The sequence below is a fragment of the Lutjanus erythropterus genome, chromosome 10 (assembly GCF_056507025.1).
Source record: "Lutjanus erythropterus isolate fLutEry1 chromosome 10, fLutEry1.hap2, whole genome shotgun sequence".
Taxonomy (NCBI): Eukaryota; Metazoa; Chordata; class Actinopteri; order Lutjaniformes; family Lutjanidae; genus Lutjanus; species Lutjanus erythropterus.
This window is the reverse complement of record NC_139326.1, coordinates 42,052,806-42,070,184: the sequence shown is the minus strand read 5'-3', so window position 1 is coordinate 42,070,184 and position 17,379 is coordinate 42,052,806.

Sequence of the window (17,379 nt, the reverse complement as noted above, 5' to 3'; positions counted from 1 at the left end):
AAATGTGTAGAGGTGAAAGAGATTTTCCTGTTTTGCCATTGGACTTGTAGCATATTTAGAAATAAAATCATGCTTTTAACTTCAATGCTTTCTGTGCCATTTTTGTGTTTGTCATTATAATACTTTGTACTGTATTCCTAATAAAGTTAGTAGTTATAGACCCACTTCCCTCTTTAGAGTAAACTACAAATTTCTGGCCAAATGTTTATCCCTGAAGCAGGATAAACCCCCTATAACTTCATCTGATCAAACTGGATTTATGATGGGATTGCATTCTTTTCACAAGACCAAGCAACATTATTAAGCAGTTCAGCTGGCTGAAAGTCCCGAAGAGAGAGTGACCCGTCTGCAGGGAAGATGGCGGACAAGGGCGCTGCCATAGCTCTACTCCATACCAGAAGTCCAACCCGGAAGTTGGTCTTCTTTGTGTATCTTGTTACTCATTCGGCGCTCCATCTTTACGGTACGTCCAGACATTGAATATTTGTGCGATTTCTGTGGACTTGAGGATGAAACCATCACTCACTTATTCTATCAATACACTTACAGTAGAATTTTTTGGAAAGATGTCCAGCATTTTGTACAGGAAAAAACAGGAAGAACGATCAGTTTCCAGGAAAAAAAACATTTTAATTTATTTTAATGACTGGAGTGTAGACAAAGACTTCTGTTTTTTCTGTCAGTTGATCTTGAGTTTGGAGAGATTTCACATCCATAAAAACAAATGGGCCAATTCTAAACCAAACATTGTACTCTTTAGAAAAGAACTGCTCTGCTATGCTGCCACAATCAAGGACATTAGAAATAAGAAAGCTGCCAAAACATACGCTATCATGGAGAAATTTTGTGGAAGTGATCAGTAAAATCCTTTTCCTTTGGTTGTTACTTTGCTGTTTGTTATGCACAGTACCCCCTGTGTGCTTGTTGGTTTGTATTACTTTGTGTCTGTATGTAAGGTCGCACAATAAAAAAACAGAGGAAAAAAAAAAGGTACGTCCAGACAGTAGATCGCTAAGCTTTTCTCCTATGCTTTTTAGCAAACAATGTGTGGAGAGTGTGGCCTGTGTTTATTGAAGGAATCTTCTGGTGGGCAGGCTGGGTCATATACCGGAAAGGCAGGGAGAGCATGCCAGCTTCCTGCAAACAAGATCCTGCATAATATTTCTGTTTTTCACAAGGAAATTTGTCATTACTTTTCTTCACTGAAATATATGGAGAAAAAGAATGCAGTGAAACTTTGCAAGTTTGCAGAGGATCTTAACCTTATAGAGAACCCCTCACTCTATGCTCTTATTCCCTACTGAATTTCCTTTATTTATTTATGGACCGTTTTTGTTATTTATTCTATACAACTTTATTTTCTTATTACTATGACTTTAATGAATGAATTAATTAATTATGTACCACACTGTACTATGCTAATTTGTTTAAAAAAAAAAAGAAAGAAAGAAAAAAAAAAGATCCTGCATAATATCTGGGCAATACAGTCCTTACACTGTATTACCACCAGTGCTGGCCTCCATTTTTACACTCAACATAAATTACAATTAACCATGCTAATGTGAAGGTGATTGTTATTTTTTAGTTCTAGCATGAATGATATGTGTGATATGTGCTAACATCTCAGTTTTACATACTGTATAAAGTCGTGAAAAGACTTAGAGTCGATTAACTATTAAATTATGCAGTATGGAGCGGCAAATGGCGAATAATATACACGAAAGAAGACCAACTTCCGGTATGGAGTAGAGCTATGGTGGCACCCTTATCCGCCATCTTCCCTGCAGACAGGTACTCTTGGCCTGAAGATAGGGCCAGTGAGCAGGAGTGGGGGAAAGAGGAGAGGCGAACAGACCTCTTATGTGGGTTTGTCTGTGAATGTTCTCATTCATCCAGGTCATGGTATTCATATCAAAGTTTGTAGTAGGCAACTGGACTTGATAGAGTTCTTGAAGACGTTTCGCCTCTCATCCAAGAGGCTTCTTCAGTTCTGCCTGACTGGTTTGGGAGTTCAGGTTTTAAACCTAATGGGGTCGTTAGCACTTAGGGGGGCATGTGACTCATGTGCCCGCCCCTCCATTGTGTGACTCGTGAGTTTCACCTGGGGGGAGGTGTGAATGAGAGTCGTTAAGGACTCTGCTATCATGTGACTTGTTGGAGTCATGATTTCAGGTGGGTATCCAACTGCCTGGGGAGTGATCTTAAGACTACATTGTAAGTGGCTGATAAATTGTGCCTTAGACCTCTTATGTGGGTGTTCAACTAGACTGAGGTGCAGCTTTGTGGACAGCTATTCTATGTCTTCCCCTCCAATTCTTGCCCCTCTGTCCCACTTACACTGCCATGGACGGACAAAACAGTGCGCAAAATTACACGTTATCTGCGATTATCCAACCAGCATCAGGCTTTGACAGAAGCACACATACCGTTTTCTTCCGAGGTCGGGCTGGTCAGATATGAAGTCTTGTTTATTTTGTATGTTATAGATCGGAATTGTTTATTTCTTGACTTTCTGGATCCCAATAAACAAACAAACAGACAGAAAACAAGCTGCTGACTGATCAGTTAAAGACAATCTGACAGCTGTGATCCCATCCCATGCACACTTTGCAGGTCTGTTGAGACTTATTAGGTTTAATAATTATTAATTTATAATTATATTTCCTGATTGCTTATTAATGAGAAAAAAAATTGATATACACATGTGCATACTGTTTGTGGTTGGTTTTGGTTATGTTTAGGCAGAAAAACTACTTGGTTAGAATTAGGAAGACAAAGATTTGGATTAAAATAAGTGATGTCACTTACGAAATGTAACTAAAACTTTAACTAAGTCAGCGTTGATTTTTGGTTTCACACAAGACAAACTCTGGTCTCTTCAAATCTATGGTGTGGCAAATCAGCAGAGCTCATCTTTTCAATTTAGGAGATTTAAGAAAAATGGGATTTTGTGAGTTTGTATAGAATGAATTTCTATACTTTCAAAATACAAATTACTTGGATTTTAACTGAATACAGAGTACTGAGTACACCAGTATTTTGGATTGTATTTTAAATATTTCATGTGCAATATTTGTAATTTGTAATAATTTGTAAATCTGATGTATCTGTGCCCATCTCTGCCCCCAGCTAATGTTTTAGCAAGAAATCTTCCACGTTCCCCTTTTCCTTGTTGATGGGCCAACAAAGAAATTGAGCACCTTGGGATATTTGACACAGAGTCTCTAATGGATATCTATGCCCCACACTTTCTCAAAAAAATTTAAAGCACATTTTTTAAAAATGGGCCAGCCTTCCCCATTCAAAATGGTGGTTTTAGCCAAATTTTTGTATCTCTTTGAGCACATCCCCACAATTCTTTGTTAAAAAAGTTTTCTCAACCTCATCTCTTCTTTACTTCATATGGCAGCGAACCTGCACAGACCGTATTTCTGTAAACAGATATTTGCATTCGAATGCAAAATCTATAAGCAAGGGGCATGATTTTGGAATTGGAAGCATTCTGGTTTTCATTTGTAAAGAAATACTGACCAGTGAAATTTGAACAGGCTTTGGTTGCATGCTGAATAAACAGTCTATGTGGAGAGAAAAAGAAGGGGAGCACCTTTGCTGAGCTGCAATGTAAAAGTGCACCTGTTTGTTATTGTCTGACAGTCATTTAGCTTTTTATGAGCTTTTTTTCTTTCTTCTCTATTCATATTCACATATCTGTCTATTCTCACATCTCAAATGGTTAAATACCTGGACTATAAACTGGCACACTGAAGAAAAAGTCTTACTTCTATTTGCAGGATTCTCACTGACTAAACATTGGTTCTTGCTCCAAGGCTAAATAGTCAATAGCCAATTGGTTCTGAGATTGACAGAAATCAGAAAAGCAGTGTTACCCAAAAAAAGGGCCTGAGACTTTTCCCTGTACTGTACTATGGTTTCTGCTTAGCTACCATTAATTAAATCATTTTGTTGGCAACCCCTACATTTATCTGTCTGGCTCACTGCAAAAGGTCTTCTTTCACTATCTTGTTGGTATCCTGTTGTTATTACATATAAACATGTCTCAGTGACTAAACTTGAAGATTCAATAAAGGAGACACAGAACTGCCTCAACCTGGGAAAAATAGATACTCCACTAAGGACTCCTTAAAAGTTTTCATTCAATATGGATGCCCTTTCTGAGTAAGATAAAATCCTTGACACTGGTGCCTGGTCCAAAAAGGGAAATATTTTCAGTGGGCTTGTTGTGGATGAATTTTCACAAGTTTGTTGTTTTTTTTCCTGTAAACCATAAATCTAACATTAATAGTACAATTCCCTGCAGTTTAAGGTCAGGTTTAAGGTTTAAGATTCTTTTTTTCAGTTTTGTGTCAGAGAAAAAGATTTAGGCTTAATGAACGTTTAAGGATATCTAAATTGTTGGTTGAACCCAAATCACGGAAACATTTTCTTTCTGCCCTTGCTCCACACAGATCCATATGGATAGGTTTGGTTATATTAAACTATGTAGATAAAGTGCTTGCAATACCCTGAAAATCTCCATTTTGTGCAGAAATGTCAAACACTGATATGTCAAAACCTGACAAATTGACTCAGTGATCGCTTCATAGAGTATTACAACATGCAGATACAGAAGTTATTTCAATCAGGAGAGACTAAGAGTAAAAGAGAAATGGTTTATTGGCACGTGCATGATATATGAAACATGAACAGTCTTTGGCGGTTAGACCCCATTGAGGTGAAACAATATGTATATATATATAAATTGGGGTGATGAAGCTGTAGTGAAGAGAACCCCCCGGGGTCTAGACACTGGTGGTGGTGAAGAGGTGCAAAGCAGAGACTGGTGAGGTGAAGTGGCTCTGGACTCCTGCTGCCTGGACCTGAAGATTGGAGGAGAGGAAGTCAGGGAGGATCGAGGTGAACATCTTGTGGCTCTAGACTCCTGCTGCCTGGACCTGAAGTTTGGAGGAGAGGGCTTCAGGGAGGATCGAGGTGAACATCTTGTGGCTACCTAGGTCCAATGACTGGAGGAGAGAGGGGTGGAGGAGGGACGCGTGACTGACTGAATGACAACTGATGGAGCAAAGACAGAGGCGATTTAAAGTTTTGGCAGCAGCAAATTGACTGGCTATCACGACCGTGGCAAAATCTGATTGGATAGCAAAGACGAAGGTGAACGCCCACAACAGCTGAGAGGAGAGAGCTGGAGTAAAGGAAAGTTATGAATGAAGGCAGTGTAATAGAAGGTCTTCCTGATTAAACTTATGCGGAGCTTCATTAGATATTCTATATTGCAGTATGTGATTTTTTGAAAACAAAAATAGACTTGTGCAGACTGAACACAGAACTACTTCTCATTTCAAAGACAATTAAATAATATGGTTGTAAGAAACAAAGAGTATTTTGTATTTTTTGCACAACTCAGAGGATTTAAAAGTGAAGTTTGGAGAACTGGAATCTCCTATTCAGCAAACGCAGGCAGTTGAACTAATGTAGTTTGGTTTGAGTGCCACATTAAACAGGTAAAATGGGGTAAAGATTGGTTAATTAAGGCTGAGAATCCTGATGTAATTAGGAGCAGCAAAGATTAGTCCGCTGGTGGTGCGACAAGAATTTGCAGGTAATAGACTTATTATTGAGGCTGGCTGAATGTTACTTTATACTTCTGAATAAACAAAAACAAATTAGGAGCAGACATCCAATAATGGGTTATCTTGTCAGGGACTGACAGAAATCCATGCCCCTATAACACAGTGTTAATTTTATGCACCACTGACAAGCCCAGTGCTAATCAATAACACTACTATAAAATAAGGTGAAGCATCAATCTGCAGTGAAGGTGTTGGATGGAGCTGTGAGCAGACAGAGAAAAAAACATTGCTCCATACATAATGAAGCCTGTGCACAGTGTGTTACATCCAGAAGACTGACTCAGCAGAATGGCAGCAGTGAGGGCTGACTGTTGAGCTGCTGATTTTTGGCCACGCTGGGAGATCCAGCAACATCTTTTTCAAGAGTCCTGTTCTGAAGCTGTTATGTTGAGAAGTAATCTGATTATTTCCTCTACAAACATTTCATCACAGTCACATTACATGCACCATATGAGGTGTCTACACTATGGCCCAAAGTTAACGACATGCAAAATAGAAATACTAAGATGGAGGACCAAATTCTTAAAAAGTTTTAGCACACAAACATAAGAAGCAGAGCATAACTCTTATTACCACATTGGAAACAGGAAGCACATTAGAAATAATAACAGAAAAGGACAAAATAACTGCAAAATATTATGAAAAGCTGTAGAGCTGATGATGCAAGCAATATAGATTTGAAACAAATGAAAATATTCCTATTAAACTCAATCTAAAACAGGTATCAAGTGGGAAGAATGATGGATTAATTAAAGACTTCACAGCAGAGATCTCACAACAAATGAAAAAAAAAAATTGGCAAAACGTCAGGAGATGACGAATATACAATGAATTTTACCAGACATTTAACAAACAGTTAGGGGCCTATAACTTTGCATTACAAACCTGAACATGGGCAACTACTTGGAATTCATCTATAATAACTGTGATTCGTAAAAACGGTAAAGATGTTACAGAAAGCTCCTCCTACCAGCTTACTGAACTGTAATAACATTACTTTTTTCAGTAACTAGTAGTGTAAGGCATTTCTCGTCTGAAAATGGTAATATTATTACAGTTTTCCCAAGCTAGTTACTTGGGTTACATTTGCCAGTAGCACCTTCATCACACACAATGCACACAACACAGAGAACAGAAGGGAAGGGGAGGGGGGCGTGAATGGAACAGTGATTGGTCTGGGTTTGGCACGAGGTATCATTTACCATTACCGATTGGTCGACACCCGGCAGCAGAGCGGCACCCGCAAAGACAGATGGGAAAAAATGGAAGCTATTTCTTCTACTACATACGAGGCAACAAGCTTATTTATCTCGGATTTTGATGTTGGTAGTATTTTATGTTCAAATGAAAGTTTTTGCTGCTTGCGGGGCTGCTCGTTCATGTCACTCCGTCGCTTTGCAACGAGCTTGATGTGTCTGTGCTGTCGCTCCAGGTGCTTCTTCAAGTTGGAGGTAGAGTTACAAGTGGTGGAGAGCAGCTTTCTCCCCGGGCAGAGTGTGCACTTCACCATCAAGTTATTTTCCTTCCGTTGAACATATTAAAAATAATGACTGAATCTCCACCCGTCGAAACTAGCTTTCTGCTGCTGGGAACCTTCCTCTGAAAAAGAGCTTGCCGTTGTTGACCTCTTTCTACCGTGTAATAAAGACCCTAAAGAACACTCCTTTGTCTGTTCTCCCTCCATCTGATGCATCTCAGGTAATTATAGAGTAATTAAGAAAAAAAATGTAACTAGTAATATAACTAGTAATATAACTAGTTATTTTCTCCAGGGAGTAATAAAGAAAAGTAAGGCATTAATATTTTTGAGAGTAATATGTAATATGTAATATATTACTTTTTTGAGTAACTAGCCCCAACACTGCTGAACACAGATAATAAAATAACAACTTCAATTATAGGTAATACATTAAAGGACATTATGTCTGAGATTATAGACAATTATCAGTTTGGATTTATACCAGGTAGGTTGTTGTCAGATAATATCAGGCGGATTATCTGAGAAAGCATTTGACTTAGTGCTGTGGCCATTTATGTTTGAGAGTGTAAGTAAGTTTGGGTTCCATGAAAAGTTTCAAGGGTGTGTATAAAAATGGTACTAATGGTAATTGGTAATAAAGCAAGAGAAAGTGATAAAAATGGTAATAAAAAATGGTAATAATAATAATAATGGCACACTGCTTGGAAAATGTTCACTCCATAAGGGACATGGTAGGGAGACCCTCTTTCACCAGTTGTCTGCCTCAGTCAATAAACAAACAACCGATTTTGATACCATGGAACCCAATCATTCATACACTAACCTTGTAACCTTGTACTTTCCTCACTACCCCTTTTTGCCTGCCTCAGTGAACGATAAACATTTAACGTCTTAACCATCATCAACAATATACACGCATCTTTTTGCCTGTCCACCATCCACAAGAAACATACATTCCATTTCTGACACACACCATACCATTACACCAAAATCCATGCAATCCAACCCCCCCACCCCACTTTTTTCTTTTTTCTTTCTTTGTCTCTTATTTCTGATCTGTTGACTTATTGTATTTATGCTATACCATCTATTCTATTCAATTACTTAATAATAATAATAATAATAATAATAATATGGTAATATATTGCAATTATAGTCATTATTATTATTATTATTGTTGTTGTTATTATTATTATTATTTAGTTATGATTGTATAGTAATAATAATAATAATTAATTAATTATTTTGAATGCTGATTTATTTATTATACCCCATGACTGCGTCACATCACGGTTCACATATGCATACACACACACACACACACACACACACACAGCGTACAGTTGATCGATACCCCTGGACTTTGCAACTACTTTGCTGTTCTCTGTATCCATATGTTATCTGTATTTGTATGTGTACTTGTATGTATGTATCACATTTTTTCACCAATAAAAAAAGCATTTACAGTTTCCACTTGATTCGTAGAACTAAGAGATGGAGCATCATAGTCATGTCGACAGAACTTTAGAGGACAGTATCGTATGTCATTTTGATCAAAAAAAAGGAATCTCTTCAAAGTCAAATAGTTCATTTATCAGTATTCTGTTTTATTTGCCTGATTGTTTCAATCAGTCACCTGATATGAAATACAGTAACTCTGCAACACAGAATACATGTTGGGTAATTGACTGACTTAATGCGAAGTGTGCTGCTGTATGTTTAGTTTCAGGCTTTGTAACGTGTCATGACCACTTTAAATATTTGTTTATATCAGACGACATTTTTTTTTTACCATTCCCTGAATGCTGCCATGTATTAGTCAACTGTAATTCATAGATGGAAAACACTGGGTTTTAACAAGCATTAGATCTGGTTCATATAGAATTTGTTTGGAATGTGTTCTTACAAAATAAAATCAATTACCCAGTCAAGTTTGTAACAATCATGGGCACTGACTGATAGGCATCAATGTTAATTTGTTGCAGCTACTAAAACATTAACATTCCAAAGCCCCCATTGAGTGGTGAAACAACAGGGTTGTCTACGTTGCCCGGATTGGCGTTACCGGGGCCCCACCCTGGAGCCAGGCCCAGGGTTGGGGCTCGCAGGTGAGTGCCTGGTTCTGTTCATTATTTTTATGGACAGAATTTCTAGGCGCAGCCAGGGGCCGGAGGGAGTCTGGTTTGGGGACCACAGGATCTCGTCTCTGCTTTTTGCGGATGATGTTGTGCTGTTGGCTCCTTCAAACCAGGACCGGCAGTTTGCAGCCGAGTGCGAAGCGGCTGGGATGAGAATCAGCACCTCCAACTCCAAGGCCACGGTTCTCGACCGGAAAAAGGTGGCTTGCTCCCTCCAGGTCGAAGGAGAGTTCCTGGTATTCCAAGTATCTTGGGGTCTCGTTTACGAGTGAGGGGAGGATGGAGTGTGAGATTGACAGACGGATCGGTGTGGTGGCAGCAGTAATGCAGTCATTGCACCGGTATGTCATGGGAAAGAAGGAGCTGAGCCAAAAGGTGAAGCTCTCGATTTTCCGGTCAATCTACGTTCCTACCCTCACCTATGGTCATGAACTTTGGGTAATGACCGAAAGAACAAGATCTTGGATACAAGCGGCTGAAATGAGTTTCCTCCGCAGGGTGGCGGGGTGCTCCCTTAGAGCTCTGTCACCCGGGAGGAGCTCGGAGTAGAGCTGCTGCTCCTCCATGTCAAGAGGAGCCAGCTGAGGTGACTCGGGCATCTATATCGGATGCCTCCGGTAGGTTCTGGGCATGCCCCACTGGGAGGAGGCCCCGGGGAAGACCCAGGACACGCTGGAGTGACTGTCACTCGGCTGGCCTGGGAACGCCTTGGGATCCTCCTGGAAGACCTGGAGGAAGTGTCCAGGGAGAGGGAAGTCTGGGCATCCCTGCTCAGACTGTTGCCCCCGCGACCCGGCCCCAGATGAGCGGAAGACAATGGATGGATGGATGGACTAAAACATTAAGTCCAAAAAGCACAATAACAATTTAAGTCAAGCTATTTTTGGCAGTGATACTCTTGGCTGTCTATATAAATTCACAATTATTCTTGTTGTATTTATTATTATAATTATTAATATTAATATTAATATTGTATCCACAAGCCACCTACCTGCAGTTTTAAGGCATGTATATCCACTGCCCTCAGGGATAAATAAACTTGTTTTGAACTGGGCTTTAATTAATGCAGTTCTTTCTTCACATCTTTGTTTCTCTGCTTCTCTAACCCATCAAATTTAGAAACACAGAGGTGCAGCCTTTCCTATCTGTTTTCTCAGTGGCCATTGATTCTATTGGTGACTTTTGACCTGGGTCACCTCGTCAGTCAGGACGAGGTGACCCAGCTGGATGTTGCTCAATCAATACCAATTAGCAACTAGTGCACACACCTGCAGATGCACAACTCCTGACAGATTTCATAGCCTAGCTTAGCACAGGCAGGGAACACTGTTAGTTCTAACACTGATATTGCAAATACATAATAGCTATTTGACCAAATAATATTTCACCTTAATTGGTACCTAAACCTGTACTGTAACTGTACTGTAACTGTAAATCATCACAATGATTTAATATAGGCTGTAACATTTAATATAATAAAAAAAGGAAATAAATGTCCACATTCTCATAATCAAATATATCAAAATATCCTTCTGTTGGAGGGAATAACCAGTGATTATTTGAGGTAGATGCAACTCTTTTTAACTCTGGAGACATAATCATGGAACTGACCTTTGCTAAATAGTGATGAACAACTTTGGTTAGAAGAAATATCTGTTTTCATTTCATTATTTGTGCTATCTTGAATAATGTATTTGGATTCAGGTGTCCCTAGTGGCTAATGTACAGAGTGGAGGATGCAAACACAACAGAGTTAAGTTTATATAATAACATGTTCAACTATCACACTCAGGTAGAATGTTCAGGTGTCCAAGTATTTATTAAATACGCTTCATGTGCCCATATTTGCTAATGCAAAAAAGCAGTGTATTATGATCATAGACTGTAATTGAGTCTGAAATCAATAAAAAAGGGAGAGGCAGTACAGAGAGAGAGACAAATGAGAAGAGGTTACTTGTTTAAGCTATTTTCCTTGATCAGTTTGAGTATATACTGGGGTTTTAGGAAGACAATCTCAAGCAACCTAAACGTAACTTTATTCCATAATACACTGAGCACTGAGCACAGTGATTAATCACCAATAGCTTTGTGTACTGGAGAATACTGTGAAGAAGACCTCTGCTGTTTTTCACTAAATAATGCAACCTGTGGTGAAGAATAGAAAATACATTCAATCTTATCATCACAGTGTTTTAGCATAGTTCAAAAAGTCAGCTTAGTATGGTATTTTATTGAGATTGTAAAGGAACACTTCATCAGCAGCTTTGGACAAAACCACCGACTGGATTAGTTGCCCAGCAACAGTTCAGCAAAGCCACAGTTCAAGAATGTGATTGAGCTAACCCTGTTTTTCAGATCAGGTTTCTTTTAAAGATTATTTTTTTAGGCTTTTTGCCTTTAATCATAGGACAGCTGAAGACATGAGAGGAAAGGGAGCAGAGAGAGAGGGGATGACGCACAGAAAATCCACAGGTGAGAGTCGAAACAGCAACCGCTGCAGAGGACTAACAGCCTCAATACATGGGGTGCACGCTCTACCAACTGAGCTATAGGGGCGCCCCAGATCAGATTTCTTTTATTTGTTGCTGTGCAGCCCTGGGTGAACAGAACATGAAGTCTGATAGGCTGATAGACTTGGACCAAATCAACTTTTATCAAGAAATATCTACCAGTTCCTGAATTATAGTAGAATCATATTTACTTAAAAGTATAACCTTTGACTTAAAATGGATAGAAGTCTCAGTTTTTGCTAGTCACTGCAGTTTTTAATGGATGATGCGACTATTAAAGTCATAGAAGAAATTGTTCTTGAAGTAATTCCTGAGTCAATAAATTTACTTTAAATCAACTAATGATTCTGATTTACAATTCTGTGTCTCCAACAATAATTAATAGATAGGCTAGACCTTATTGGGGAATATAGAGACATAGTTCTGTGTAACACATTAAGAGGCCTAAAATTTACAAATTGTTATTAAAGCTGTAGTGACATATATTTTTGTATTAACAATGTGTCAAATAGTAATTCAATCCTTCCTTGTACTCTTTTTCAAGCTGCAGTGATAACATATCATAAGAGGATACATATACATAGGACCAACACATCCATAGTTAGCTCCTCATCACACAAGAAAACACAAGGTCAGTTATTGGCATGATGACATGCAGTCGAAGAAATCTGCACATGAAATTTTCAGTATATATTAGAACTATATTTAAGATCCTTATGTCCTGCTTTGCATTACAAATCTTAAGAGAGCTCTCACCACAAGATCTCATGGATGATTGTTGGAGGACAGACACATATCCTGAAGGAAGCATTCATTCCTATGTGCACCTGCTAGTGTGTCCATTAGACTGCAGGATATGGAACATTTAATATGCAAATATGCTAAAAACATACAAAGAGGCAACAGGGGGCTAATACTGGTGGCTGCTAAACTGCTGACAGACTAACAAACACAGCTGTGGGTCTGCTTTGCCTGACAAATAAATGGGGACAGAGCCTGGTCATGGTTGTTGCTGTTCCACAACACAAGAGACACAATGAGTGTAGACAAACAGTCCCCTTAATCGCTGCCCTGTCTCTCTGCCTGTCCACAGTCTCTCTGCTGGGTCTGTGGTTGACTGAAGTTCAAACATCATCTAAAACAGACAACAGGTAGTAACAGCTGCAGTCATTTGTTTTGTGGAAGCAGTGAGCAGAATGAGTGAATTGTCATGGTGAAGCAATTAACCTGTACAGGCACGTGCCTGTCGCTTGCTTGCTGAATTATGATGATTGGTGTTGAATCTGATCAGCAGTGTTTCACTGACCTCCTCTGGTTGAACGTTTCAGGTTTTCAAGTTCTCTGTTGCATCTAGCCACACCAAACAGTAACATAATGGTGTACTGACAAATCTTGAGTACACTTCTACATCACTGCAAGGAAAGTGAGCAAAAACAAGACTTCAGCTGGAGAACTTCATATTTTTATAAAAACTGTGTGAAAGGACAATGTGAAATCAATGTGACAATGTTTGAAAGGTGTCTCTGGTAGCGATGATCCCACAGAGATAATCTGAATGTGCTGCTTGTCCCGGCTTTTGCAGAGCTTTATAGTGAGTTTCACCTCATTGTTTAGCTGACAGGCTTGCAGCTTCACCTCACTTCACTTCACTTCACTTACTGTAGTCTTTTCAGTGAAAGAAACTGTAAAACCCACAAGCTGAGCAACAAACAGCAGAAACACAGAGAATGATTGCTAAAATATTACTCCATTAAAAGTAAAAGTACTGGTTTTAGAAATATACTTAAGTAAAAGTATTAAATATTCATTGCAAAAACTACTGAGTATTAGTTATTAATCATTAATCATTTATAAATAGCAAAATATGTTATTTTGTCCTTATTTTATTTTATTTTTTTATTTTTTGCTCAATTTAAGTGTAATGTTATTCTGTTATTCTTATTCTTAACAGCAATGAGTTAATTAGTGATTAATCATTAACACCCTAAACATTTGGAGGTTAATTATACTCAGTGCTCAGTGTTATTTTAAAAGTAATTAAATAAATTGTATATTGTAATGCATATTTAAGTACAAGTAATAGTACTTGAAGATCTGCTCATAAAAGTACCCCCCAAAAAACTACCTAATTACAATGATTTGAGTATTTGTAATTTGTTACTTCCATCCCCTTATGAATATAGCGCAGCATTTAGCAACTAAAAAGCCAGAAATTTCAATATTATGTTATAAAATATAACATAATAATCTTTTCAAAGACTGAATATTGGATTTACATTCATCAAGTGACACAAACACAACTCAGTATGAATGATCATGGTGCTCTGCACTGGATGTGTAAATATCGTATTTTCCGGACTATAAGTCGCACATAGTTTGGCTGGTCCTGCGACTTATACTCAGGTGCGACTTGTATAAATTAAAATATATAATTTCACATGTTCTTAAATGTTATTTAACATGACCGACATGACCAAGGAGTAAACATTACCTTGAGCAGCGAGAGGGCACTCTAGGCTTGTGACAACTACCAGTATCTGCTACTCCTGTACCACTGAAAATTAATTTAAACTAACTTAAAGACAACTGAGAAAGACTGAACACAAATGCCCCCCCAAAAGAAAATCATATTCTGCAGATTACAAGCTGCAAATAGTGAAATATGCAGCCGAAAACGGTAATCGAGCAGCAGAAAGAAAGTTTGGAGTGAGCGAGAAACTTGTGAGGGACTGGTGAAAAGCGGAGGTTACTCTTACTGCAATGAAGAAAACAAAGAAAGCTAATCGCGGGCTAAAAGCAAGATGGCCACAGCTGGAGGAACAAGTTCACAGATGGGTGCTTGAACAACGTGCTGCCGGGAGAGGTTTGTCAACGGTGCAGGTACGTCTCCACGCCCTGGTAGTTGCCAAGGCAACGAATATGAATGACTTTGGGAGGACCTTCTTGGTGTTACCGCTTCATGCAACGCAACCGCTTCTCTATCAGAGCACGGACAACGGTTAAAATATTTTTCCCAAAAAAATGCGACTTATAGTCCAGTGTGACTTATATATGATTTTTTCTTATTCATGATGCATTTTTTGACTGGTGCGACTTATACTCCGGAGCGACTTATAGTCTGAAAAATATGGTAAGTAACTAACTAGTTCACTAGATCAACTTAAAAGACAAAGTATAATGTGTATAATATGTCAATGTGTTCACAACTTGTGTCCACCACCCCCAAGTGGACAAAAAAGTCTGTCACTCTTAGATAGAGTCCTTACACAGATTTAATGTACTGAGTGCTGAACGGTGCAACAAAGGTAACCCCACATACTGCTGACCTACTGTATTTAAAGGTATACTGTGCAGGATTTTCCACAAAAACAATGTACAGACTCATACAAAAACAATCCTTTCCAATCATCTAGAAGTGTGTGGTGGCGTCTGCATTTGCAGAGACCCTGCCCTCTGCCTGAATTTTTCTGCATTTGGGATGTTTCTGGGAAGCAGCCTTTTAGCAGTGGTGTGTTGGGTGTGTTTCCTCTGCTCTCTGCCTCTGTCAGTGATGTATGTATGTGTAACACCAACAGCTAGTGACAGTAATGCACCTGTAATAGAAGAAGAGAAAGAAAACATGGAGGAACACAGTAAAAACACTGAAACACTTGAAATTATGGTGCAAATTGGCAGCTCATAACAAAAACACAGTTCTTAATCTCAAGTGATTATACACTAACAAAAACATCCTTTAAAAGCTTATTTCATATCTGCCATATTTTGTCAATTAATCCGTATGAGTCTGAAACACTTGACCTTTAAGTTCAAAGTCATTATTACAAAAATGGCCCATTACTTTTCATCTTTTTCACAGATTTCACAGATCCAGTAGCAGGTGTTCAAAGGCCAGGCAGTGGACTAGCTGCATTATTCTACAGATTCCACATTTATACAGTGAAATCATTTGGAACGGACATCTGATATCTGACAATCTTGGAGTTGTTGAGATGAACTTCAAAACTTCAAAACTCTGTTTTAAGTGCATTTTAATGACAAAGAAGTGTATTTCTTAAAATGTTGGCTTTCTGCAATTCCTCTATGAAAGACTTCCCCTGGTTATTTCTGTGTTGTGAACACAACAGTGTCAAATAGCATGTTGGGATTTCCTTTGTCAGATTCTCACAGTCAGAATCACAGTCTGAATTGATTCTTGTAATAGACACTAGCCTACAAACTGTGTGATGCAATTACAGCACAGTACAGAACACCAATAAACACATACCTGGGTAAATGTAATTCAGAAAGTACAGCTACGCCAAGATTCACAGTTTAAGTGATGAGTATAATATGGACTAACTGGTTTAGAAGATAATTGTTCATTTAGCCAAGCTCTGTTGAGGACAGAGGCTGACGGGGTAACAATGCTCCCAGAGGAGGAGCCCCTCCAGCAGCTGAACACCTAACAAGCCTCCCAGCCACCTCAGCAACAGCTGCAGCTTCATCCCAGCAGTAATTGGGATCTTGCCTCTGTCTGCCGTCCACTGGCAGTCAGAACTACGCCACACTTAACAAAGGCCCACTGTTCTGGTCTGTGGACGTGTGTAATGTTTACTACTTCTGACTTTTGGAGAACCTATTACACTTGTGGAGAGGCTTTTGTGCTGCTGTTGGTGTTCAAATTAAGGGCATTTTGGTTCATCCGTCCTTCTCCAAGAGGATGTTTTAGAATTTGGACTTGGCCAAAGATTTAAGGTTAAAACTGGCACAAGATCAAGTTTAAAGTAAGGTTTTAAGATTAGGATGGAGCTGTCACAGGGATGAAAGGACATGATATACGTGAGTGTACATATATAAACTACACCGGACCCTCAGTCAGCATGAGGCAACTATCCCTTTAAAGCTGTGACAGTAATCACATCTCCCTGTTAGAAATATACACGTTAGAGGCAAATTGTGCATGACCTGGCTCATGTTTTTGTAGTGCCTGCTGTGTTTTTCTTTTCAGTTATCTCTGCTTGTAATTTTTGAGAAATGCATTGTATAATATACCCAGTGACATATTGTGTACACAAAGAAGGTAGGACAAAACAAAACATGACACATAAATAAATCAAAAGACAAGATAATGGCATAGTGGTAGACTATTAGATATGTATTTGCAAAAGAAAGAATACAAACATTTTGCAGGGTATTGAGCTGTAATAAGCAAGCATGGCTAATTCTGATTTTTTCCTTCCTACGGAACCAGAAGAGATTCATGGTAAATGGACCTGGATTTGTACAGTGCTTCTCTAGTCTTTCAACCACTCACAGCACTTTTACACTACATGTCACATTTTCCCATAACGTGGGAATACAAGCGGCTGAAATGAGTTTCCTCCGCAGGGTGGCGGGGCGCTCCCTTAGAGATAGGGTGAGGAGCTTTGTCACCCGGGAGGAGCTCGGAGTAGAGCCGCTGCTCTTCCATGTTGAGAGGAGCCAGCTGAGGTGGCTCGGGCATCTATATTGGATGCCTCCTGGACGTCCCCCTTGGGAGGTGTTCCGGGCATGTCCCACTGGGAGGAGGCCCCGGGGAAGACCCAGGACACGCTGGAGTGACTATGTCACTCGGCTGGCCTGGG